We start from the raw sequence: 25,028 nt of genomic DNA, 5'->3' as shown, positions 1-25,028 counted from the left end.
GTCATGAATACTACATGGCTACTATTGGTACTATCACAAAGTCTGCCACCAGAGGGCACAGCAGTGGGAGGTTACCTGTACAGGTGTGCCTGGCCTAGTATAAAAGGCAGGCCACCAGGTGTGATCCTCACTCTGGAGTTAGCAAATAAAAGACTAAGGTCACGAAAGTTCAAGTACAACACATTGCCTCGTGGAGTCATTATTAGAGCATCTAAGGATACAATAATTGGCGACGAGATTACGAACTTTCACACGAAAATGGCTACCCTTGGTACGTTGCAGCAGTTCACCGATGGTGATGATTGGGACGCCTTTGTGGAGAGGCTAGAACATTTCTTCACAGCAAACGACCTGGCAGGAGACGACCCGGCCACAATGGCTGATAAGCGCAGAGCTATCTTGCTAACCAGTTGTGGGCCCATCGTATTTGGCCTCGTCAGGGATTTGCTGGCACCAACAAAGACAACAACCAAGACATACAAGGAGCTCGTAACCCTGATCCATGAGCAACTCAAGCCCAAGGAGAGCATCGTCACAGCCAGGCACCGGTTCTACACCCACTGACGGCCCAAAGGCCAGGAAATCGCCAAATACGGCACAGACCTCAGGAGGCTGGCGGCAACGTGCGAGAGTTCGGCAACCACCTCAACGAAGTGCTGCAGGACATTTTTGTAATTGGAATTGGCCATGAAGGTCTTCTTCATAAGCTACTGTCGGTGGATACCACAGTCACACTGCAGAAGGCCATCTGCATGAGCCAGGCATTCATGACCTCAACCTATGGCTCTAGGCAGATGACTCACCCTCAGAACTCAAACCCGGCAGGTCCTGTGCACAAAGTGGCGCCTTTTAGAGGCTGGACTGTAGTACGCGAACCTTCTCAGGGGAGAGAGAACAGGCCCCTGAGTCCCTTAACTCAGAGTCTGCCGAGGGGGGCTAATCGAGTAGCTCCATGCTGGCGTTGTGAAGGAAATCACAGGGCTCACCAGTGCCGCTTTAAAGACTATGTATGCAAAGGCTGCAGCACAAAGGGCCACCTCCAGCGAATGTGGAGGAGAAATATGACTCACTATGTCGATGAATAGTCTACAGATGGTCATGAATCCAGCACAGATTATGAAACAATAGGCAGAGGCGCAGCTCAGCCCCACAATGAGGTATCTAGCATGTTTATCTGCACCACCGAGTGTTCCCTGCTGAAGATGGAAGTCGGGATAGATGGCGTTCCAGTCTTCATGGAAGTGGACATGGAGCGAGCCAGTCAGTGATGAATCAAGAAGCTTTGAGAGGCTATGAGACAATCAGGCTGAATGACCCAAGTTGGTCCCGGTTCAGGCAAAGCTGCGCAGCTACACCGATGAAATCATCCCAATCGTTGGTAGTGCGAATGTAAAGGTACTCCATGATGGCGCGGTGCACAAGTTACCTCTGTGGATTGTTGCAGGTGATGGATCAACACTGCTCGGCAGAAGTGGATGGAGAAGATCCATTGGAAGTGGGAAGACCAACCCTCCAGCGATCGACGTCCTCTGTGTTTGGAGGCACAGCAAGCCCTCACTTGAGGGTGAACCCGGTACCAGAGAGCAGACCAGCACAGCACCTGAGGCGCAGACCGCTCAGCACGACTGCATGGAGATGATCCAGCTGAGATGACCCGAATGCACCTTCCAGGCTCCAGTGGCAGGACTCCGGAGGAAGAAAATCGGATCCAAAGGCGACTTCCCAGCTTCGGTGGCAGAACCAGAGGAGAAGAGGATCACCGCAGTCGACATCGTGGATGGAGGAAAGGTGGCGCCCGAACCATGAGGTGATGCGCTGAAGAAAAAGATGGTGGCGGCCTGACCACGAGGTGCAGCGCTGATGGAGCAATATGTGGCACCAAACGGAGAAGAGGATTGGGGTAAAAACAAGCAAGGCTCTCTTAAAGGAGGCCTGCAACCCACTACAATTACAGGGATAGTTCCACACACTCAAGCAATGTAATAGCAACTGTAAGTTAGAGACAAAATGTGTAACTGATGATCAGAGTTGTGTACATGCAATAAGCAAGGAAAAGTCGCGCGATCATGTGAAATGTGTAATTGATGATCTGAATTGTGTACATGTAACCAGCGAGGAAAAGTCGTTCGATCGCGATCGGAACTACAGAGTATCCATCATAAGTAATGAAAAGTTGTGCGATGTAGGATTTCAACTGCCCGCAGCCAGTGCAGTGGGCAGACACCCATCGAGAGCACACAGGTGCAGTGAGCTACCCAACGCTGTAGCCTGCGTCCTATGGACCAGAGTTATGCAGCATGGAATGTGGCCACAAGCAGCCAATACACATGAGCTGCAGAGCAAGTGACCTCAGCAGGGCAACGGCACCGGTATCGATACCCTGCCCCTGATCGGCTCCACCTCTCAGGCACCCGATGGCACCAACCGCCACAAGCCTGAAAGAGTAGACTGTGTTAAAGCGCAGTCCCCAGACCCCATCGCCACCAAGGCCATACCCGTAAACAAAGGCTCACCTGCTACAGTTCCCCCAAAGGGGACCGGGACCAGCCAGGATCCCAAACCAAACGACACTCAGGCCAGTGAGTCAGCAGTTCCCTGTGCACTGCTGGACGACGGCTCCTCACGGAGCAGCAGCGACCCAGGGCACAAAGAAAGGACGGGGAGGTCACAGGCATCTGTAAACCTGCCCGACGCTAAGAAACACGGCAACTGCCCCAAGAGCAGGCAACTTGAGCCAAACGGGTTCCCACTGCCAGCACTGTGCACCGCGCCACCACCAGACTGCAGGGACACCATCCAACAGTTCTGGAACTAGTTTGTCCTTAGGCACCGGTCACCGCATTGATAATGTATCTCACCAGTCTAATGTACTTACAACGGAACCACAAATTCTGAACTTGAATGTATATGAATGCAATGAGCCTCCAGCATAACCTATATGTGTGTGGGGGGGGGAAAGGAGAATGGAATGGTCAGGGACGCACACAAACAGCAACCACCAGCACTCTACTGCACCAACCACTCATCCAAGATTGAAACAACCTGCCAAGGGTCAATCAGGTAGAGCTAAGCCCAGAGCATAATCAATGCAGAGGCGATTTACTCTAAAGGGGAAGTGATATCATGTATCCTACATGGCTACTGTTGGTACTATCACAAGGTGTGCACACCTGTACAGGTATGCCTGGCCTAGTATAAAAGGCAGACCACCAGGTGTGATCCTCACTCTGGAGTTAGCAAATAAAGGACTACGGTCACTACAGTTCAAGTACAAAACATTGCCTCGTGGAGTCATTATTAGAGCATCTAAGGACACAATAATTACCATAGTGTGTTGTTTTATTAGTCATCTTAATTCGCGACAGGAGCATGTTAGGACAGGTCAGTTTTTGTACTGTTTCCTTTACGCCACCAGGTGTGTGTGTGTGTGTGTGTGGAACCGAATAAAGTACTGTACGGTTGAGGCCGAAAGACCTGTCTCTAGTTGTTTTCTGTTCCTCCAAATAATTCCCGTGTCTAGAACCGTAGGCTGGCGTGATTCGAAACCACCAAGGCAAACCACCTACAGAATCTGGCGACTGCAGCAGCACACAGGTTAAGGGAACAGAAGAGCATGGAAGGTCTAGAAGCCAAGAGATCGGCAATGGGAGACAGGATTTCCTCATACGTTTTCGGGAAAGTCAACGTAACCCAGCAATGGGTGTTAGATCTGATGGGTGTTATGGGCTCAGGATGGGGCTGCAGAGTGGACAGGGAGCAAGGAGCATAAAAAACCTAAGGAAAAGGCGATTTGCCTGCAGAAACAGGTCCAGCTGCTCCGGGAGCAGGTTGGAAAACTGCAGGCCAAGCTCAAAGGGACGGAAGAGCAGTCAGCCGCGAGGGAGGTAGTCAGTAACAGACTAGTAGAGGGGTTGCGTGAGGAAAGGCAGGAGAAGCACGCTCAGGAAGAAACCTTCCGCAATATCGGAGAGTACCCGCAGTGCCAGGTCACCGAGGCAAAGCTCAGTGAGCAGGCTGCACGGGAGGAGAATGTCCGGTTAACGGGGAAGGTTGATGTTATGTCTATAGTGTTCTTATGAATGACTCCACAAGGCAATGTGTTGCACTTGAACTGTAGTGACCGTGGTCCTTTATTCCAAACTCCAGAGTGCCATGCAAGCATAGTGTGCAGCCTTTTATACAGGACCCTGCCACCAGAGCAGGAAACCCTTGGTCTCCACCAGTTGCACCCTCTACTGGTGCCAGCATGTATGTACATTAACCTTATTGATAGTACATCAGGTAAACAAGTCTCCATCTTATACATTCTCACAGTGACTACACATAGAGTACATCCATAGTCAGCATATACAACAGATGATGGATTGAAAGGGCAGTTAAATGACATCAAAATAGCGTACAGAGTAGCTAGGAGCAGGGGGTACGAGGATTCGCACCACAGAAAGGAAGGAGACCCCTCCGTCCACTTCACAGACGTGGACCAGATAGGGGGGCTCAACGGGTGTCATCATCATCATAGGTGGTCCCTCGAAAGGAGGATGATTTGCTTCCATGCCAAAAAAAGGATGAGTTCACAGGTGTTTCGTGGATTTTTTTAACGTGTGGTGGCCGTTGCACTCCAGCCACCACACGGGCTTGACAGAACTAGGTCTTGGTCCAGTGGCAAGGATTACCCAAGACAACTGGAGACCTGCTCTGCTGCACAGACCTTGTGCGCATACATATCGCAGTGTGGGCTGGCCCGTGCTGCCCCTGGGCCCCTGGTCCCGAACTCACGCCTCCCCTGGGCCCCAATCACATCCCTCCACAGTCTCTCAACTTCTTAGCCCTGATCTCGTCGCTCCTGCTGCACCTGCCCACGCTCCAATCACCGACCTGGACCTTGCTGACGTCACTCTTTCACTGCCGTCGCCCTCCTGCACCAGCTCGCGCTGTACCATGTCGTGATATGCCTCCACGCTATCCAGGGCCACCGCTCGCCACTCCTTTTATGGCCCGACCTGCCAAAGGATGTAGTGAGGGTGATGCTCACAAGGCTAACATCCCCAGTATTGAAGCACTGACCACACTCGATCAGCTTCGCTGGGCAGGCCACATAGTTCGCATGCCAGATACGAGACTCCCTAAGCAAATGCTTTATGCGGAGCTCCTTCATGGTAAACGAGCCAAAGGAGGACAGCGGAAATGTTATAAGGACATCCTCAAAGCCTCCCTGGTAAAGTGTGACACCACCTTTGACACCTGGGAAACCCTGGCCGAAGACCGCCCGAGGTAGAGAAAGTACATCCGGGAGGGCATGAAGAGGCCAAGCATAGGCAGCGGAAGGAGCGTGTGGCAAACCAGCCCCACCGACCCCTTCCCTCGACGAATGTCTGTCCCACCTGTAACAGGGGCTGTAGCTCTCGTATCAGACTGTTCAGCCATCAAAGAACTCACTTTGGGAGTGGAAGCAAGTCTTCCTCGATTCCAAGGGACTGCCTATGATGATGATGACTTTTTCCTCCAGGGAAAACACTTTATCAGACCTTGTCCACTGCCACCAATTTGGGACAAGGGACAACCGCGGGGTTGAAGGAGGAGAGTGGTGAACCTGTGGAATTCTCTACCACAGAAAGTTGTTGAGGCCAACTCACTAAATATATTCAAAAAGGAGTTAGATGTAGTCCTTACTACTAGGGGGGATCAAGGGGTATGGCGAGAAAGCAGGAATGGGGTACTGAAGTTGCATGTTCAGCCATAATCTCATTGAATGGTGGTGCAACTCCTGCACCTATTTTCTATGTTTCTATGTTTCTATGAGATCCCGAGGGCCATGGGGCATTCTCAGAGCAGTCCATTCTCCCGCGTGGAGAGAACAGTGCAGCTGGCTGGCGAAACATTCCAGGCATTTGCAAGCAGTTTGCCACGAATCAGGGTAAAGGAGGAGGTTTGGTTTGACTCCGAGGATCTCACAAATACGGAGACCGGTGTGCTCCGTAGGATGAACCTGGCTTTTAAAACCGGTTCAGAGGAGAAAGTCAAACCAAGTAAAGGCCAAGAGCACGAGATGAAGGCTAATGAGGGTAGCAAGAAGGAATAGCGTCAGGATGGGGTTAGTGCAGAGAAGGCAAGGACATGCTTTGGGTGTGGGAAGACGGGACACTGGAGGAGAGGCAAGGGAGTCCTCCGGTATCCACGGAAAGACCTGTCGAGCTGAAGGGACTGACCGGGGAACTGCTTGACGTTCTGGTGGCCACCCTTTGGATAGTTTTTGGGCAGAAGGGGGGGAAGGGTAGACGCTGCCGTAAGCGGCATGATCCCGACTGCTCCCGTAAGCCCACCACCTTGACTAGCACATACCCAGCTTGAGTTCCTGTGTCCGCTCACATACGATGAGTGGGGCAGACCTTGTATGAGAATGGGGGTGGAAATGGAACGCGGGAAGTACTTGGTGGATACCGGAGCTTCGAGCACGGTGATCCGTGCAAGGGACCCGGGCCAATTCACCCTGGTCCAGCAAGGTCCCAATCAGTCTCATGGGGTCCACAGGGAATGATCAGGCAGGACCGAGGTCCAGACCTTTGGCCATAGAATTAGGATCTCTCCACACGAGGTGGGAATGCATCCTAATGAAGTGGGAATAGCCAGGGTCAGGAGTCCTAGGGGCCGACTTTATGCTAGCTCACAGAATAATTGTGGATTTAAGGAATCACTGCCTTTGGGGAACAGTGGGTTCCGATAAGGGGAAAAGTTATGGTAATTTCTAAGTTCGGGGAAGGAAAAGATAACATGTGTATGATGAAACCCAAGGGGAGTTACGACCTGGAGCAATTGGTCAGTAATACCTCAGCAAAGTGCCAGACCGACGTGCGGGACAATCTCACATCGTTTGCCACGCACAAGCACAACTGTGGCTGGGTGATGGGAGTTGATGTCAGAGCACCAGGGGACCCCATGTCACGACCACAGAAGCAGCACAGTTTCCCCAGAGAGGCAGAAGCCGACTTGGAACCCTGGTAGAACTGGAGGTATTGAGGCCGATAGCCACCCATTGAACTTACCACTTTGGCCGGTTAAGAAACCCGAACAGTCGAGGAGAGCCACAGTGGACTATCCGGTGCTCAATAAAAACATCTCAGCCTGCGCACCCACAGTCGCAGCTGTTGCTGATCTGATAGGAGCATTCCAGCGACCGCAACCACTTTTACGGTGCTGGATATCTCCAATGGATTTTGGTCGATTCCGCTAAAAAGGGAAGACCAATATAAGTTTGCTTTTACATTCAAGGGACAGCAATACACATGGACATTCCTTCCCCAGGGATTCCATAATAGCCCCTCTATATTCCACCAGTGCATGGCAGATGCTTTAAAAGGGTTTAGCAGACCTCAGCAGCTAACCCAGTATGTGGATGATTTGTTTTGTTCTCCAACAAGGGGGAGGAGCATGGAGTTGCCGAAAGAGACAGGGCTCAAGGTGAACCCAAAGAAAGCTCAGATCTGACGCGAGGAAGTCAAATTCCTTGGGCTGACCATGAGGGCTGGAGAAAGGTCGATAGATGAGGCCAAGAGAAGGGCGGTACAGGAGTTACCAGCCCCCACAAGTGTGATCGGGGTGAGATCCTTTTGGGGGCTCACAGGGGATTGCAGGGATTTCATTGAGGATTATGCAGCCACAGCAGTCCCTTTGCTTCGGCTCCTCCGCAAGGAAGTCGGATGGGAGTGGGATGAGAACTTCAAGACAGCATTCATCCACCTCAAAGAAGACCGACAGAAGGCACCCGCACTAGGGGCGATAAATGGTGAGGAAGAATTATTTTTGGAGGTAGCAGCCAGCGGGGACAGCTTGAACGCAGTGCTGCTCCAGGAGCGGCACGGCAACCTGCGACCCGTGGTCTACTCCTCAAGGGTTCTCACGGATGTAGAACGGGGATACTCCAATTGCTTGGCATCCCTTGGCCACGCATTGAGCCATAAAACGCTCCCAGCTTTTTACGGAATTATCCCTGGTAGTCCTGCTGATCCACCATACCCCCATCAGATGTTGTTAGACAGGAGAATATCAAAGGACGGGACAGTGAGCAGCGCCCGCATTGCTCGCTGGACTTTATTGCCTTCGCAGATGAATCTGAGTGTGCAGGGCCTGACCGAGCCCAAGTTGGCCGCCAATATGATCTACCCAGGGATGGCCCACAAGTGTACGGTGGAAGGAGTATGGGACGTAGACGTAGGATTCTGGGTCGGGATACACCCGACAGGGCGGGAGATTGACAGGTCCAGTTCAGTCGTGAACGGGGAGAATCTCACCGGGTGTGGGATATATGACCCTATGGCTAGTATAGCGAGGGCCATTAAACTAGCCAGCACCCTGAGCGCTCAGTATGCCGAACTGTCGGCAGTGGTGTACGTGGTTATCCACCCCGGCGAGTTTCCCACCCCATATAACATCTGTTCTGATTCCATGTTTACATGCAATTCGTGCACCGAATACTTGGCCATCTGGGCCCAGTGCGGTTTCAAATCCGCAGACGAAGCCCCTAGCAACAGCACCGTTGCCAAGGAAAATCCTAGAGGTCACGGGAACACAGGGATTTTAAATTCACATGATTAAGGCCACTCTAAGACAGAGCTCAGAGGGGAAGGCAACCAAAGAGCTGATGAATTGGCAAAATCGGGGGCCAGGGCAGGAGAGTTCTGGGACCCATACAGAAACATAGAAATAAGATGCAGGAATAGGCCATTCGGCCCTTCGAGCCTGCACCGCCATTCAATGAGTTCATGGCTGAACATGCAACTTCTGTACACCATTCCTGCTTTCTCGCCATACCCCTTGATCCCCCTAGTAGTAAGGACTACATCTAACTCCGTTTTGAATATATTCAGTGAATTGGCCTCAACAATTTTCTGTGGTAGAGAATTCCACAGGTTCACCACTCTCTGGATGAAGAAGTTTCTCCTCATCTCGGTCCTAAATGGCTTACACCTTATCCTTAGACTGTGACCCTTGGTTCTGGACTTCCCCAACATTGGGAACATTCTTCCTGCATCTAACCTGTCTAAACCCGTCAGAATTTTAAACGTTTCTATGAGATCCCCTCTCATTCTTCTGAACTCCAGTGAATACAAGCCCAGTTGATCCAGTCTTTCTTGATAGGTCAGTCCCGCCATCCCGGGAATCAGTCTGGTGAACATTCGCTGCACTCCCTCAATAGCAAGAATGTCCTTCCTCAAGTTAGAAGACCAAAACTGTACACAATACTCCAGGTGTGGCCTCACCAAGGCCCTGTACAACTGTAGTAACACCTCCCTGCCCCTGTACTCAAATCCCCTTGCTATGAAGGCCAACATGCCATATGGGCCAGGCCCGGTAGCAGCGATCCGGGACAAGGGAGGAACACCAGGGGTACTAGGGGTAAGCTTTGGCCCCGAACTTAAGGCAAGTCCAAACCCAGGATACTGACCTTAAGGACATCCTGGGGAAGAAAGAGAAAGGCAACAGGTAGAGGGTCCGTTCGGGATAGCGGAAGTAACCGTAAAAGAGGGGATGTTGCTGAAAGGGGATCAGTGGTGTAGTGTATGTAGACACCTTAGGTAATGACTCCATGAGGCAGGGTATGGTACTTAAACTGTATACACTGTAGTCCTTTATTTGCAGCTCCACGAGTGAGGACACCAAGCTGTGAGCTTCCTTTTTTACTGGGTTACCTGCAGTGTGCAGGGAACCCTTAGGTCTCCAGCAGCAGCACCCTCTAGTGCACAGGTAAGGTGTGTACAGTGTAAAGGTACACTCAGTGTTACAGACATCATACAACAATACAAGCATGCATATATAACAGGTGGGCAGTTCCCGTGTTGCACCAGAGGGAATTCCTCCAGTTGGCCCACAGGGGCCCAGAAGCGGGACACCCAGGGCCGGAAACTACCCGGCAGAGGGTAGAACAAGCAGGGTGGTGGCTGCAACTGAGGGAGGATGTCCACGACTTTTGCGCAGATTGTCTAGTGTGTGCGGTGAATAACCCCGATCCTCAACGAAGGAAGGTCCCCATCGGTCACACGCAGAGGGTAGAGCGATCGTGGCAGTTCGCCCAGGTAGATTACATTGGGCCACTGCCCACCACAAAGGGGGGTCACAAGTACTGCCTGGTCCTCGTAGATGTGTTTTCAAAATGGGTGGAAGCCTTTCCTTGCCGAGTAGCCACAGCGTTGGCGATGGTGAGGATTTTAGTAAGGGAAGTGTTCTCCAGGTGGGGATTGCCACAGATCGTGGAGTCCGATCAGGGGAGCCACTTCATGGGGTAGGTAATGCAGGCCACCTTGAAGATTCTGGGAATAGTGGGGAAATGGCATGTGGCTCACAAACCACAGTCATTGGGGATTGTGAAGCGTCTTAATCGGACCATTAAAGAAAGGCTGTGGAAAGAGACAGGGCCGTCCCCGAAAAAATGGGATGAGGTCCTGCCGTTAGTTTTAATGGGTGTCCGGCCAGCCTCTCCAGAAGCACAGGATATTTCCCGCATGAGCTCATAACCAGGAGGGTCATGCACACTCCCACCCACATTTTGCACTGGTACTCATAGAAGGCCAAGTTAGGGAAGTGACCAGTGATAAGTTTGTCCAGAATCTGTATGAACGGTTGAAACAGATTCACTGGCAGGCAGCCAGTAACATGGGGAAGCAGCACTGGAGAAATCGGTTGATGCTCGTGCCCCAGAGGTCACCAGACTGGAAGGTGGGGGACCAGGTTATGGTCCGAAACTATGCTCGGGTAGGAGTTTTTGAGCCACTGTCCATGGGGCCGTATAGCATAGTGGACAAGGCAAGCCCCATGGTGTATGCGGTTAGACTTCCAAGGCGCACAAAGTGGTTTCACATAAACCAGTGCAAGCTGTTTAACCCGAGGGAAAGAAACAAGAAGGCGAAGAAATGCCAAGGGACCATCATGACTTCCTCCCCTGATTTGGGTTGATGATGACCCAGTGGTCAGGGCAGTAAGGAGGAGCAGTTGGGTCCCACGGCCGCAGACTCCGTGGACGCCTCCTTACACACCGACCAAGAGCCGCAAAAGGCCTCGGCAAGAGGAGTCTTAACGGAAGCATCCAGCAACACAGATGGCATTGTACATAGTTTTCTTTTATAATGTTTTGGATTGTTGTTAATGAAGCCAGACCTGTGGAGGTAGACCTTCTCACAGCAAGGTGCTTGTTAATTTTTGTTTTACAGGAAGCCAAGGAAAGCATGGAAGCAGCCCTGAAACTGAGCATGATGTTGGTGTTGGCCGGAGCAACGTACGGGAGGAGAGGGGGCACCGAGTTGTCCTTTCTTTACGGCTGTACTGGGGGGAACGAACCCACAGTGACTTAGCGGGGTAGCAGTGAGGGCATGGATGGGACGGTAGCTTACTTCCACGAGGGAAGGTGACCAGGGTGGCTGTGGTTGAATTCAACGAAATACTCCAGCCACGTCGGGTTCACATATGGGGAGGCTTCCGTACCGTGTCCTCAGCTGAAGATCACAGCCACACGGGTTGGGGTGACCGAGGGCAAGTGTATATGCCTGACATGTAAGGGACACATTCCCCTGGAATGGTGGTGGTGGCTTAAGTTGTTGAGTCAAGACAAGGGGAACAGGTCAGCGGACTGGGAGAGACTGGGGAACGATACGTACCGACAGATCATTGGGACAAAGGGGGGAATGGAAGTGTGCTAGGACAAGTGATGGAAGGAAGAGCAGGGAATTTGTGTGTGTGTGTGTGTGGGGGTCAGAACGGATCTGTCCAGTGGATGTGTCGATGCCTTTTTGCAGCAATGGCAGGATTCCAGAGCTGGGATCAGATGGGATCGGAGTATGGACTCCTGCGTGATCCCAGACCCTCCCAACACAATAAATTCCACGGAGCTTGTCGTGCACAATAGGAAGCCCCTGCCCACAGCCCCACCAGTACGGGAGACAGAGGTTACGTGTCCTGCCACCACAACAGGCCCAGGGAATGGTTTGGTTTTAGTCTCGACCAGGAAGGTTTTATTCCAGGAGATGCATTACACGGTGGCTTCAGTCATTTTGAACTTAACCCGGGTACAGCTGAGCGAGTGGTGTCCGAAGGAGACTGAGCAGCTTTATGAAGCTTTAATTAAAGAGATGTTCTGATAGTTTTTCAAACTCAGTTATGGGGATGTGAGTCGGGAGAAACTGTATGACATGGGGGCGTACAATAGAAGCAATCCGGGTAGGCAGAGGCGAGAGACATTTAATGACATTGTTAGAGATAGAAGAACTCCACGAGGCTGAGTACTGTGAGCTAAACTTAGTGTGACTTTAGTCTTCTTTATTACAACTTCAGAGTGACGAAACAACATGGCAGTCAACCTTTTATACTGGCCCTGCACGTGTGTGCAGGTGACCATTAGGATTCCAACAGTCGTGCCCTCTGGTGGCAAGTATTATATAGTTTAGCACGGGCACGTCCCTCATCAATAGTTTGGATGATTTCCAGCTGCAGATGCAGCTTAATAGTTTAAGGAACCAGTTGCTTACATCCGGTCCAGGGTGTCCTTGGAGATGGAGCATGCGGTGTCCATCGGTACGCTCGCGGCCTTCCGCGAGAGGTGGGCACCGGAGGGACTGGAGTGCATCATCACGCCCGGCAACCAAATTTTAATTTGATTTTACGTTTTAAAGTTTAATTTGTTTTCATTACCGGTGCTTTTAGTGTCCCCCTCCCCTTTTATAGGGGGCACTTGGAAAAATGTAATTTTAGCGCCCCAAAAAAAAAAGAGAAAAAAAAAACACAAAAAAAGGAAAAAAAGGGGCCTTGAAAATGTCTGCTGTGTCACCCAGGCGGGTGGCACGGGTTAATGTTTTTTTTTCAGGTAAACTCAAAAGAGTTAAGGGACCAGCTGTGAAAGATACTGGGGGAAGGGAACAAAGTGATAGGTTCGGAGCTAAAAGAGGACCAGGCAATGACCATTCATTTAAAGGAGGTCATTGCTAAGCTGGAGACACATGCAAAGATAGTTAATGAGTTAATACGGGAGGACAGGAATGCCTCGGCACAGGCAGCTAGGAATGATGTGTGCATGTTATATGGGGGCCTGATTGCTAAAAGAGGGGCGCAGTAATCTCGAGGACCTACAGCAAGATCGCGTCCCGTCGTGGGTTACCAATCGGCACCTCGCAGCGCTCAGCCCGTATGATAATTCGATGAGTCCATGCCAGCTCTGATTACCTTCCGAAGCCTACCCAGTCCCAGTTGATTGCGGCCGGTCCAATTACACAGTAATGGTGATTGTATTATGTATGCCGGTAATGAGCGGGCCACCACAGCCAGCGCCGGTATACCGGGTGGAGAACATTGCCGTTTTACGGGACGGGGTGCATGTGCGGTATCATGGGGCTCCACCGTTTGTAATAAAGTGGCAGTACGCCATGACCGGCACTGACCTGAAGAAGTGCCAAAGCAGGGATGCACACGTCATACTGTGTTCCCAGCACTTGAATGCGTTCGATCGGCCAGTGTGAGGGTTTGAATCACAGAGTGCAGAGCCAATTAATTGCACCATGGAGGTGATGGCTGTTGTGTATGCCATAACTGTTAGACTGAGTACTGTTTAACTCAAAGAGCTATGACCTTGGCTCTGCTTTATTAAGGCCCAAAGTGACTAATATACAAAATGGCTGGCCTTTTATACTTGGGCTGCACGGGCCTCCAACAGTGACGCCATCTAGTGGCTGGTGATTCCAAAAGTACATACATGACAATACCCACCTCTGAGATATTAACAAAGTCTTTTCCAAGTTGAGACGGTCCGGTGTTTTATGCTCCCGGGTTGACTGTCTCAGTTCAACTCCAGCCTTGGGTGAGTGTTCAGAGTCTGTTGTGACTGGTGGCTGGGTGGCTGACCTGGTGGGAGTGGCAATGGCCATGTCAGGGATTGAAAGTCCATTTTCATTGAACATGTCAGTGATTGAAAGTCCCGATTCACTGATGATCACTGAGTCCTCTGATGACTGGGTGTAGGTTGGTTGGTCGCCGATTGTCTCTTCCTCCGACGATTCCGGTTCGTCTGTGTGCTGCAGCTTTGTCTGATCCATATGTTTCCTACATGTTTGCCCATTTTTGAGCTTGACAATCAATACTCTGTTGCCCTCCTTGGCCATGACAGTGCCAGAGTTCCACTTGGGACTCCGACCATAATTCAGAACATATACAGGAACATTTACAGAAATATCGCGTGACACAGCTGCGCGAGCGTGATACCCTTGCTGACTTTGTCTTCTATATTAAACATGATTATTCAAGTCAGGGTGTACAAGAGATAGCTTGGTTTTAGAAACATAGAAACATAGAAAATAGGTGCAGGAATAGGCCATTCGGCCCTTCGAGCCTGCACCGCCATTCAATGAGTTCATGGCTGAACATGCAAGTTCAGTACCCCATTCCTGCTTTCTCACCATACCTCTTGATCCCCCTAGTAGTAAGGACTACATCTGACTCCAAAGACCTCTCTTCATTAGTTCAGCAGGCGAGACCCTGGTAAGTGTGTGTGGTCTTGTCCTGTAACTCAGCAGTATGCATGACCGGCGGGTCTGCAGTGACCCTTGGGTTACTTGCTTCATACTCTGCTTTATGATTGGGACAGCACATTCTGCTTGCCCATTGGATGCAGGTTTGAACGGTTCTGACCTTACATGTTTGAAACCATTGAGTTTCATGAACTCTTGAAACTCCTGACTGGTGAAGCACGATCCGTTGTCACTAACAACGATGTCAGGCAGACCATGTGTCGCGAACATGACACTGAGATTCTCAATGGTAGCTGTGGATGTGCTGGATGACATGATTATACACTCTATCCATTTCGAATATGTATCCACCACAACTAAAACATCTTCCCCAGGGAGGGACCTGCAAAGTCTATATGGATCCTGGACCATGGTTTGGACGGCCACAACCACAGACTCAGCGGCGATTCCGCTGGTGCTTTAGTGGACTGCATGCAAGTGTTGCACTGATGCACACATGTTTCCAGCTCAGAGTCAATTCCCAGCCACCATACATGAGACCTGGCGATGGCTGTCATCATGACAATGCCGGGATGTGTGCTATGTAGCTCATGTACAAATTTCTTTCTCTCTTTCTTGGGCATACAACACGATTGCCCACAATATACAATCCGACTGAATAGACAGTTCGTCTTTGCGATGAATGTAAGGCTTGGTCTCCTCGCACATTTGATTGGGTATGGCAGACCAATCACCTTTGAGGATGCAACTCTTCACCACCGATAAAATCAGATCCTGGTTGGTCCAGGTCTTAAATTTTTGAGCCGTAACAGGGGTTCCTTCACTCGCAAAAGCATCCATAACTAACAATAGGTCCGCCGGTTGTGGCGTTTCCACCTCCGATATGGGCAATGGCAGACGGCTCAAAGCATCGGTACAATTCTCGGTGCCAGGTCTATGGTGAATGACAATCATAATTGGATGTCAGCGCCTACCTCTGGATGCAGGATGATGCTTTGGTATTGATACCTTTGTTTTCAGAGAACGGTGAAATGAGCGGCTTGTGATCTGCCTCCAGTTCAAACCGAAGACCAAACAGGTACTGATACATCTTTTTAACCCCATACACACAGAATAGTGCTTCTTTCTCTACAATGCTGTAGGCTCTTCCCGCTTTGGACAAACCTTTTGAAGTATCCGCAACTGGTTGAAGTTTACCCGACACATTAGCTTGTTGGAGTACACAACCAACTCCATATGACGAAGCATCACAGGCCAATACTAAATGTTTACATGGGTCATAATGTACCAGCAGCTTGTTAGAACAAAGCAGATTAGTGGCTTTCTCAAAAGCTCCATCTTGAGATGCACCCGACACCCAGTTGTTGCCTTTTCTTAGCAGCATGTGCAGTGTTCTAATAGGGTGCTCAATTTAGGTAGGAAGTTACCGAAGTAGTTGAGTAGACCCAGGAACGAATGCAGCTCCGTCACATTCTGCGGCTTGGGTGCGTTCTCGATGGCCTTGGTTTTTGCATCCATGGGCCTGATGCCGTCAGCAGCAATTTTCCTCTCCAGGAATTCGACCTCTGGTGCCATGAAGACGCACTTCAAGCATTTCAGTCTAAGTCCCACTTTGTCCAGACAATGCAGAATCTTTTCCAGGTTGCTCAGATGTTCCTCGGAATGTCATCTTCGAACACGATAGTTCTGGGAATGGACTTCAGTAGACTCTCCATGTTCCTCTGAAATAGTGCTGCAGTCGAGCGAATTTCAAAAGGGCACCTGTGATAAATAAACAGTCTTTTATGCGTGTTAATGCACGTAAGTCTCTGCGACGTCTCGACCAGCTTCTGTGTCATGTAGGCCGACGTCAAATCCGGTTTGGTGAACGACTTCCCCCCCCGGCTAGCATTTCAACAAGTCATCAGCCTTTGGTAACTGGTACTGATCCTGTTTCGAAACCCTGTTGATCGTAGCCTTGTAGTCCCCACAGATTCTGACTGTGCCATCACCTTTCAGCACAGGAACAATGGGGCAGGCTCATTCATTAAATTCAACCGGTGATATGATCCCTTCATGCTGGAGTCTGTCCAGTTCGATTTCGACCTTCTCCCTCATCATATATGGAACGGCCCGAGTTTTATGATAGACGGGTCTTGCATCCGAGTCCATGTGGATCTGCACCTTGGCTCCTGTGAAGTTGCTGATGCCTGGTTCGAACAGCGAGAGGAACTTGCTCAGTACTTGGGTACATGTATCTTTCTCCGACGACAACGCCTTGATGTCGTTCCAATCGCATCTGATTTTTTTCAAGCCAGTTCCTGCTGAACAACGTTGGGCCATTGCCTGGGACAATCCATAGTGGTAACTCGTGAACCGCACCATCATACGATACTTTAATTGTGGCATTGCCAATCACCGTTATGAGTTCTTTGGTGTACGTGCGCAACTTGGCATTGACTGGACTCAATCTGGGCCTCACAGCCTTAATATCCCACAGCTTGTTGAATGCCCTCTGGCTCATTATCGATTGACTCGCCCCCGTGTACAGTTCCATCGATACCAGCACCCCATTAAATTTCACATTGATCATTATCAGTTTGCTCTTAGCTAGGAACGAGTACTGTCATACACTTCCTACGCTGGTATCTCGGATTGCGTATCCGGATTCGCGCCAATTTGACCATCATCCTCCATGTGGTGTTTCGCAGCACGCTTGCTCATCTGCGGACACTTGCGCTGGAGATGCCCCACTCTCAGACAGCCTTTACAACTATATTGCTTGCCGGTGATTTCCTCCATAACGCCAACACGGAGAAATCGGGTGCATTCCCGCTGGCGGACTTTGGGCAGCCACAGGTTTCGCGTATGCAGTCGGGTTGGCCCTGCCATGTGCCGCTCTGCCAAACGGCAAATCAATCATATTTACAGTACTTGCCAAGTTTCGATTTTTCACTGATATCTGCTTTAGACTTCTATCCGTCGTCATGCATGACTGAGCGATCGTGATGGCCCTATTCAAGTCCAACGTCTCCACCGCCAGTAGTTTACGCAGGATTACCTCATGGTTGATGCCGATTACAAAGAAATCTCGCAGCATGTCTACCAACACAGCCCCAAACTTACACGGTCCCGCTAGACGTCGCAGGTCAGCAACGAATTCCGACGCATTCTGGCCCTCTGAGCGAACGTGGGTATAAAATCTGTATCTCGAGATGATGATGCCTTCATCTGGCTTAAGGTGGTCCTGTACCAGTATACACAATTCTTCATACGTCTTCTCTGTTGGACTCACAGGCAGGAGTAGATTCTTTATCAGACCATAAATTTTTGGACCACAAACCGGCGCCGATCTGCGTTGCCAACCTCCTCCATTTTGTTGGCCACAAAGAACTGGCTCAAACGGCTCACAAAAGTCTGCCCAATCTTCTCCTTTCACGAATCGCTCCAACAATCCAATTGTTCTCATTTTTGCATGCAAAGGTTCTTGTTGCCTCGTCGCTAAACGTTGTGTATGCAGCAACTGTTAGACTGAGTACTGTTTAACTCCAAGAGGTATGACCTTGGCCCTGCTTTATTAAGGCCCAAAGTGACTAATATACAAAATGGCTGGCCTTTTATACTCCAACAGTGATGCCATCTAGTGGCTAGTGATCCCAAAAGTACATAAATGACAATGACCCAGAGCCACGTTCCATCTCAGGTAGCACATGCGGGCAACAGGACGTACTGCGCCATGACAAGCGTGGACCAGTACCGGGTACACAACGACACTTGGTGCCTGGTCACCGACACAACTTTCTGCTTCAAACCCCACACAGAAGTTCAGGTGGCACGAGAGCGCATCTTTCCCATTGCGGAGCCATCCACAGTACACCTCACGGTAATTAACACGGTACAGAACCCGCAGCAATACGTTACACAGTTCGGGGGTACGAGATACCTTCTCTGCCCGAACACCTCACCGAGGTAATAAAAGCCGTCGAGCTCTCACAAAAACATTTTTACACGCTCGAGCAGTGAAACCAGGACACGGGAGGAAATAAAGGGATAAATTCCCTGCCCTGGTGGGACATCGGTTTTAATGTAGAGATCCCTCTGTGGATCCGGATATGCTCACATGCTCTTGCAGTTATACAAAGTCTGTTCGTATTGTATTTGTTACGACTATCCTGTAGAAAGAGAAGCAAGGCACTACGAAGTCATTGGGAGTCTTTGGTTAAATATGTTGTTGAATGTATGTTTGTTTTTAAAAGAACAGAATTTGGGGTTGTTTAAAAGTAAAGAATTCAGTTTAGTTTGGGGACCACAGTGAAGACGTTTGATATTCGAGTGGGGGACCTTTTGAAATATTAAAGAGGGGTCTGCAAGCATCGGAGCAGGCCCCAGGAAGATATTAACGGATATTGGACAAAGTGCTTATGCCAGAAGGTTTTTTATTAAAGAACATGCTGGAAACTACTGTTTCCCAAAGGTTGGGAGTTTTGGACATATTGTGTTTCATTGTTTGCTGAAAAGAAGACAGCAGCCTGTTTGTGTTAATGTCTGGAGCAGACCGAGGTCTCTGGGCAACAATGGCCAGGAGAGAAAACTCATCCCAGGCAATTGGCAGGATTGTTCAGTAATGGGAAACTGCTTAGCCCAAGATCAGAAGCAGAAACCCATCAATGGCCATTTACACCATTACCTGGATGACATAGCCCCGAAAGGTGAGAAACCGAACAAAGAACTGTCATTAAGTCCCAGACCCAGTGGAAGCAGAAGCCATCAGGGGCCATCAACAGAATACACAAACATAAGATCTGGGATGATGGGCCATTCAGATGATCACCCCAGACAAAGAAAATACTCTATTTTGGCAGAAAGAAGCATGGACTGTAACATATAAGAGAAGGCACTCCGTCCGGGACAGAGAGAAAACCCACCAATGAGAGACCAAGAGCCTCGCTACTCTACCTTCGGAAGGACCCTCGAGACCAGGACCTGAATGCTGCAATGGCAGCACGGAATCAGAAGAGAACGTTTTCCCCAAGGAAGAAGCAGTGAGTAAGCCAACGGATAATCTGGGTGAGCATTATGCAAGCCCACGCACCGTTAAGACCACCGAATCAAGTGTAAGGGGGTGTCGTGTGTCCCAAACCAAGCCTTCGGGGTTTAGTGGGGAGGTGCTGCGTGTGATTATAGTGTGTGTAAGTGGGATTTGTTGGACGAATCCAGTTATACCCTGTACATTACCATCGTGTGTTGTTTTCTTAGTCGCGACAGGGGCCTGTTAGAACGGGCCAATTTTTGTTGTTGTACTGTTTCGTTTACGCCACCAGGTGGTACTTTTACTGGTGTGTGTGTGTGTGTGTGTGTGTGTGTGTGTGTGTGGAACCGAATAAAGTATTGTATGGTTGAGGCCGAAAGACCTGTCTCTGGTTGAGTTTTCTGTTCCCCCAAATAATTCCCGTGTTTAGAACCGTAGGCTGGGGTGATTTGAAATCACCAAGGCAAAATACCGACATAAATGTGAGTCTTTATTTTTTTTCTTTTTAAAGGGTTTTATGATCTCCTGAATTTATATAAAATGAATAGCATATATCATGGAATGAGCATGAAGGTTTGGGCTTAAAGGGGGCATGGTGGAGGTTTGGGAGGATCCAGAATTGGTATTCCATTATTTTTAATCTGGCTGAATGATACTACTGTGGTTTTCACTGTCAATCATTCTTCGTCCCTTTCCCTGTCCTTTTCAGATGAGCAACTCACACTCTCCTGCTCTGTGAGAGCAGGGAAGTTATGCTCGAACTGTATAAAACACTAGTTAGGCCACAGCCTGAGTACTGCGTACAGTTCTGGTCATCACATTACAGGAAAGATGTGATTGCATGAGAGAGGGTACAAAGGAGATTTACGAGGATGTTGCCAAGACTAAAAATTTTTAGCGATGAGGAAAGATTGGATAGGCTGGGGTTGTTTTCTTTGGAACAGAGGAGGTTGAAGGGAGATTTAATTGAGGTGTATAAAATTATGAGGGGCCTAGATAGAGTGGATCGGATGGACTTATTTCCCTTAGCAGAGGGGTCAATAACCAGTGGAAATGGATTTAAAGTAGTTGGTAGAAGGATTAGAGGGGAGATGAGGAAAATAAATTTCACCCAGAGGGTAGTGGGGGCCTGGAACTCACTCTGTGAAAGGGTGGCAGAGGCAGAAAATCTCATCACATTTAAAAGTACTTAGATGTGCACTAAAAGGACCCAAGTTTGCCCCATGCTTAGAACGGCGCACCTTCATGCGGTGTGCCGACTTTCTGGAACAAAAAGCACGCCTAAAACTTACCGAGGAATTCTCCCCGCTCCTCGGGGCGTCTTCGTGCTCGGCGAAGCACACCACATCCAGTGGGGGGGGGGCGGAGCCAGGTCCCGGCTCTGAAAAGAGTGCCGGAACCTTTGCACATGCGCGCTAGAGTGTGCGCGCATGTGCAGTAACTCCTAGCCCCCAAATCTCTGCAGGCTGTGTGAGAGGGGTCCGAAGCACGCCACCCCTAGCCCTGGCCGAATGGGCTCCAACTATGCGGAGGAGAAGGATATCCTGAGCTCGGACCTGGAGACAGCAATGCCCGTCATCGGAGACAGGAGATCCCGGGAACAGAAAGCCAAACAAGAAAGGGAGAAGGAGCTGGCAAAAGTGACCATCAAGAAGGAAGATGTCGAACTCATGAACGAGATGGAGATTTCTCGAAGTGCACCAGAGCGTGGTCTCCGGGAGCATCTGGGAAATGTCGTCGAAATCTTGATTGCTCTCACTGACTGACTGAGGCCATCGAGTCTTCCTTGGGACTGTCTCGGAGATGTTTGGTGGGGTTGGGGTAACAGGAAAGCAAAGAAATTGGGGGCAAGACGTGAGTAGGATGGGACCTGGGCAGGCTCATCTGCTTAACGTTGTCCGCTGTTTGGGGGCAGGATTGGGGTGGTCTCCGTGAAATGAATGCTTTGCTTGTGCAAGTTTCTCGTTGTGCCCCGGCAATGAATCCTGAAGGTAGGCACAGCCTTTCAAACGGAAAAAATTGAAAGGACTCAGAACTTGAAACAATAAAATCCAAGCTCACTGAATCAAAAAAAAAGGGATTCCCATGATGTTACCCAGGTGCGTTTTGTTACTGGGAACAAGATCCTCTGGATACTGAAGTCCAAGGGGCTGGCTCCAGACCTTCCAGAGGATTTGTATCATTTGATCAAGAGGGTACGTCCACCTCTCCTCTCCTCTCCTCTTCTCTTCTCTTCTCCCCACCCCCGCCCGCCCCACTGCCTTCCCGTCACATAAAGGAAGGAGTTCTATTTTTTATTTATTATTGATTGATTGATTGCTTATTACTTTGGTCTTCGTGCTTTAGGTACGGGGTTTCTTCTGTTTTTTATTTGTTAATTAATTGCTCATTACTTGTTGTGCTTTGTTTAGTGCTTTGTAAGTCTTGGTGTTAGGTTCAGGTCATCTCAGCATCCTTGTATTTTTTTATTTGTTATTGAATGCTTATTTTTGTGCTTTGTTTAGTGCTTGATGCTTTAAATGTACTTCTGCATCTTTAATGTTGTTGTGAAGGTGTTAATGTTTTGAAAAATCCTCTAACTTCCCTTCCCCCCCTGCCCCCCGCCCCCCTCCCCCCATCTCTGGCTATCTGCGCTGATTTCTTAAGTCTCCGCAAGGTTTTTCTGAGCGTACAAAAGTGGACACATACGCTGGCCTAAGTTATTTTGGAGTAACTTTTCGCTGGCTAAACTTGCTTAAATGGCCAAAACAGGTGTAAGTGGCTGGTAACGCCCTCTTTTGGAAAAAAAAACTGAACTAAAAAGAAACTCACTTAAATTGGAACAAATTAAATGGGGAGAAAAACTAGCTGCTCCAAAAAAATAGGAGCAACTCCTGGGGAAACATGAGCTCAGAGCCATGACCGACATGTCTATGGACCTCGTGCTGGAAGGTGGGATTAGGCTGGTAGCTCTTTTTCAACCGACATGGACATGATGGGCCGAATGGCCTCCTTCTGCGTCATAATTTTCTCTGATTATTTGATTCTATTCTATTCTATGCTCTGTGACTAATGTTTCTTTAAGAAAACAGCTTCCACCTTTCGGCAATTTACTACAGTACCTGTCAGCTGTATGGTAAGTAAAAGATGGTAAAGCAAAGCTACACCAACATATTGATCAGGATGTGCTCAAGGGTGAAAAATGCCTCTGTTGCAATGAAATAAAGAATTCAGCAGCCTTCTCCCACAGATCCCTGAGCTTATTCTGCCTCGAAACCACTCCCTTTCTACCCTGATAGGCTCCCTCAACCCTCCCCACCCCCCGACCCCGCAGCACAGCTGCACAAACACCGTAGGAAATAAAGACACTGTTACAAAGACAAATAGGAGAAACATAAAACAGAATAGTGAGTAAAATGAACATAAAAAGAGAGGGTGGAAAGAGAAAAAGCAAGAAATTGAAATCGAGGGGGAGAGAAAAGCAGAAACAAAGAGAGAAGAACAAGAATCAGAAGTGTAAGAGGGCCAAGTCAAGATTTCCCAACTCCTGACCTGTTTCTCACTATTTGTATCTAGCTTGAGAGCAGGAATGAAAACCTTCAAAAGCAGTTGCCAATTGAGTTATAAGGGAGGCATTTCCACAAGCCCTGTGATTACTGTGGATTCTCCCAGATCAGATTCTACCATGATCGTGCAGTGGCAAGGAAAGGTGCATGATCAGCAGAAATCTTCAATAGGAATCTTTGAAGGTGAAATTGCAGGTCCGGAACTTTTTGGGACAACTGGCATAAAAGCGGAATTGTACTGTTTTTTCCACGGAAATTCCTGCCTAACTGATTTAGGCCTGTTTTAAGTTGAAACTCTGGTACAAGTGAATCTCATTTGTTTGCACTACTTCGGAGATACACATGCTGAAACATTCTCTTCATTAACATAGCTCCACCCCCATGCAAAAGACAACCTCATAATACTCACAGCAGGACACGTAGATCATTTGATGTCAGTTGTGGTGTAGTGATAGCTCTTTCGCCTCGGAGTGAGAAGGTTATGAGTTCAGAGACTTCAGCACAAAGTCTAGCCTGACACTTTAGTGCAGGACTGAGGGAGTGCTGCACTTCGGAGGTCCGTCTTTCACATGACACATTAAACTGAGGGTCTCTCTACCCTTTCAGTTAGACGTAAATAATCCCATGGCAATAGTTCAAAGATGTCATGGCCACTATTTTTCCCTCAACCATTATCAGCAGAAACAAATTAATTTGTCATTAATTTGGGAAGGATATATTGGCCTTGGAGGGAGTGCTGTGTAGATTTACTAAATAATACCTGGACTCCAAGGGTTAAATTACAAGGAGAATATACACAGACTAGGGTGCTATTCCCTGAAATTTAGAAGATTAAGGGGTAATTTGATCAAAGTTTTCAAGATATTAATGGAAAATGATAGGATAGATAGAGAAACTATTTCCACTGTTTGAGGAATCGAGGACGAGGCGACATTAGAGCCACGCTTTTCAGGAGTGAAGTTAGGAAACACTTCTACACTCAAAGGGTGGTAGATGTTTGGAGCTCTCTTCCACAAATGGCAGTTGATGCTGCAACAGATGTTAATTTTACATCTGAGATTGATAGATTTCTGTGAGTGGCCCTAGAAATAGTGGATGCTTTGGTGATCATTTTCCAACAGTCTATAGACTCTGGATCAGTTCCCATGGACTGGAGGGTAGCTAATGTAACACCACTTTTTAAAAAAGGAGGGAGAGAGAACATAGGTAATTATAGACAGGTTAGCCTGACATCAGTAGTGGGGAAAATGTTGGAATCAATTATTAAAGATGAAATAGTAGCGTATTTGGAAAGCAATGACAGGATCGGTCCAAGTCAGCATGGATTTATGAAAGGGAAATCATGCTTGACAAATCTTCTAGAATTTTTTGAGGATGTAACTAGTAGAGTGGACAAGGGAGAACCAGTGGATGTGGTGTATTTGGCTTTTGACAAGTTCCCACACAAGAGATTGGTGTGCAAAATTAAAGTACATGGTATTGGGGGTAATGTACTGACGTGGATAGAGAACTGGTTGGCAGACAGGAAGCAGACTCAGGATAAACAGGTCCTTTTCAGAATGGCAGGCAGTGACCAGTGGGGTGCCGCAGGGCTCAGTGATGGGACCCCAGATTTACAACATACATCAATGATTTAGATGAAGGATTTGAGCGTAATATCTCCAAGTTTGCAGATGACACTAAGCTGGGTGGCGGTGTGAGCTGTGAGGAGGATGCTAAGAGGCTTCAGCGTGACTTGGACAGGTTAGGTGAGTGGGCAAATGCATGGCAAGTGCAGTATAATGTGGATAAATGTGATGTTATCCACTTTGGTGGCAAAAACACAAAGGCAGAATATTATCTGAATGACGGCAGATTAGGAAAAGGGGAGGTGCAACGAGACCTGGGTGTCATGGTACATCAGTCATTGAAAGTTGGCATGCAGGTACAGCAGGCGGTGAAGAAGGCAAATGGTATGTTGGCCTTCATAGCTAAGGG

General features: G+C 48.9%; 1 protein-coding gene across 12 annotated transcripts in view; it reads right to left on the bottom strand.

Moving 5' to 3' along the window:
- The window catches only part of LOC139259753 (nck-associated protein 5-like), a 1,255,355-nt gene that overhangs the window by 522,638 nt on the left and 707,689 nt on the right, over positions 1–25,028 (bottom strand). The gene's annotated exons all lie outside the window — the stretch shown is intronic.

This window comes from Pristiophorus japonicus, chromosome 3 (genome assembly GCF_044704955.1).
Source record: "Pristiophorus japonicus isolate sPriJap1 chromosome 3, sPriJap1.hap1, whole genome shotgun sequence".
Lineage (NCBI taxonomy): Eukaryota > Metazoa > Chordata > Chondrichthyes > Pristiophoridae > Pristiophorus > Pristiophorus japonicus.
This window is presented reverse-complemented; position numbering and strand designations above follow the sequence as displayed.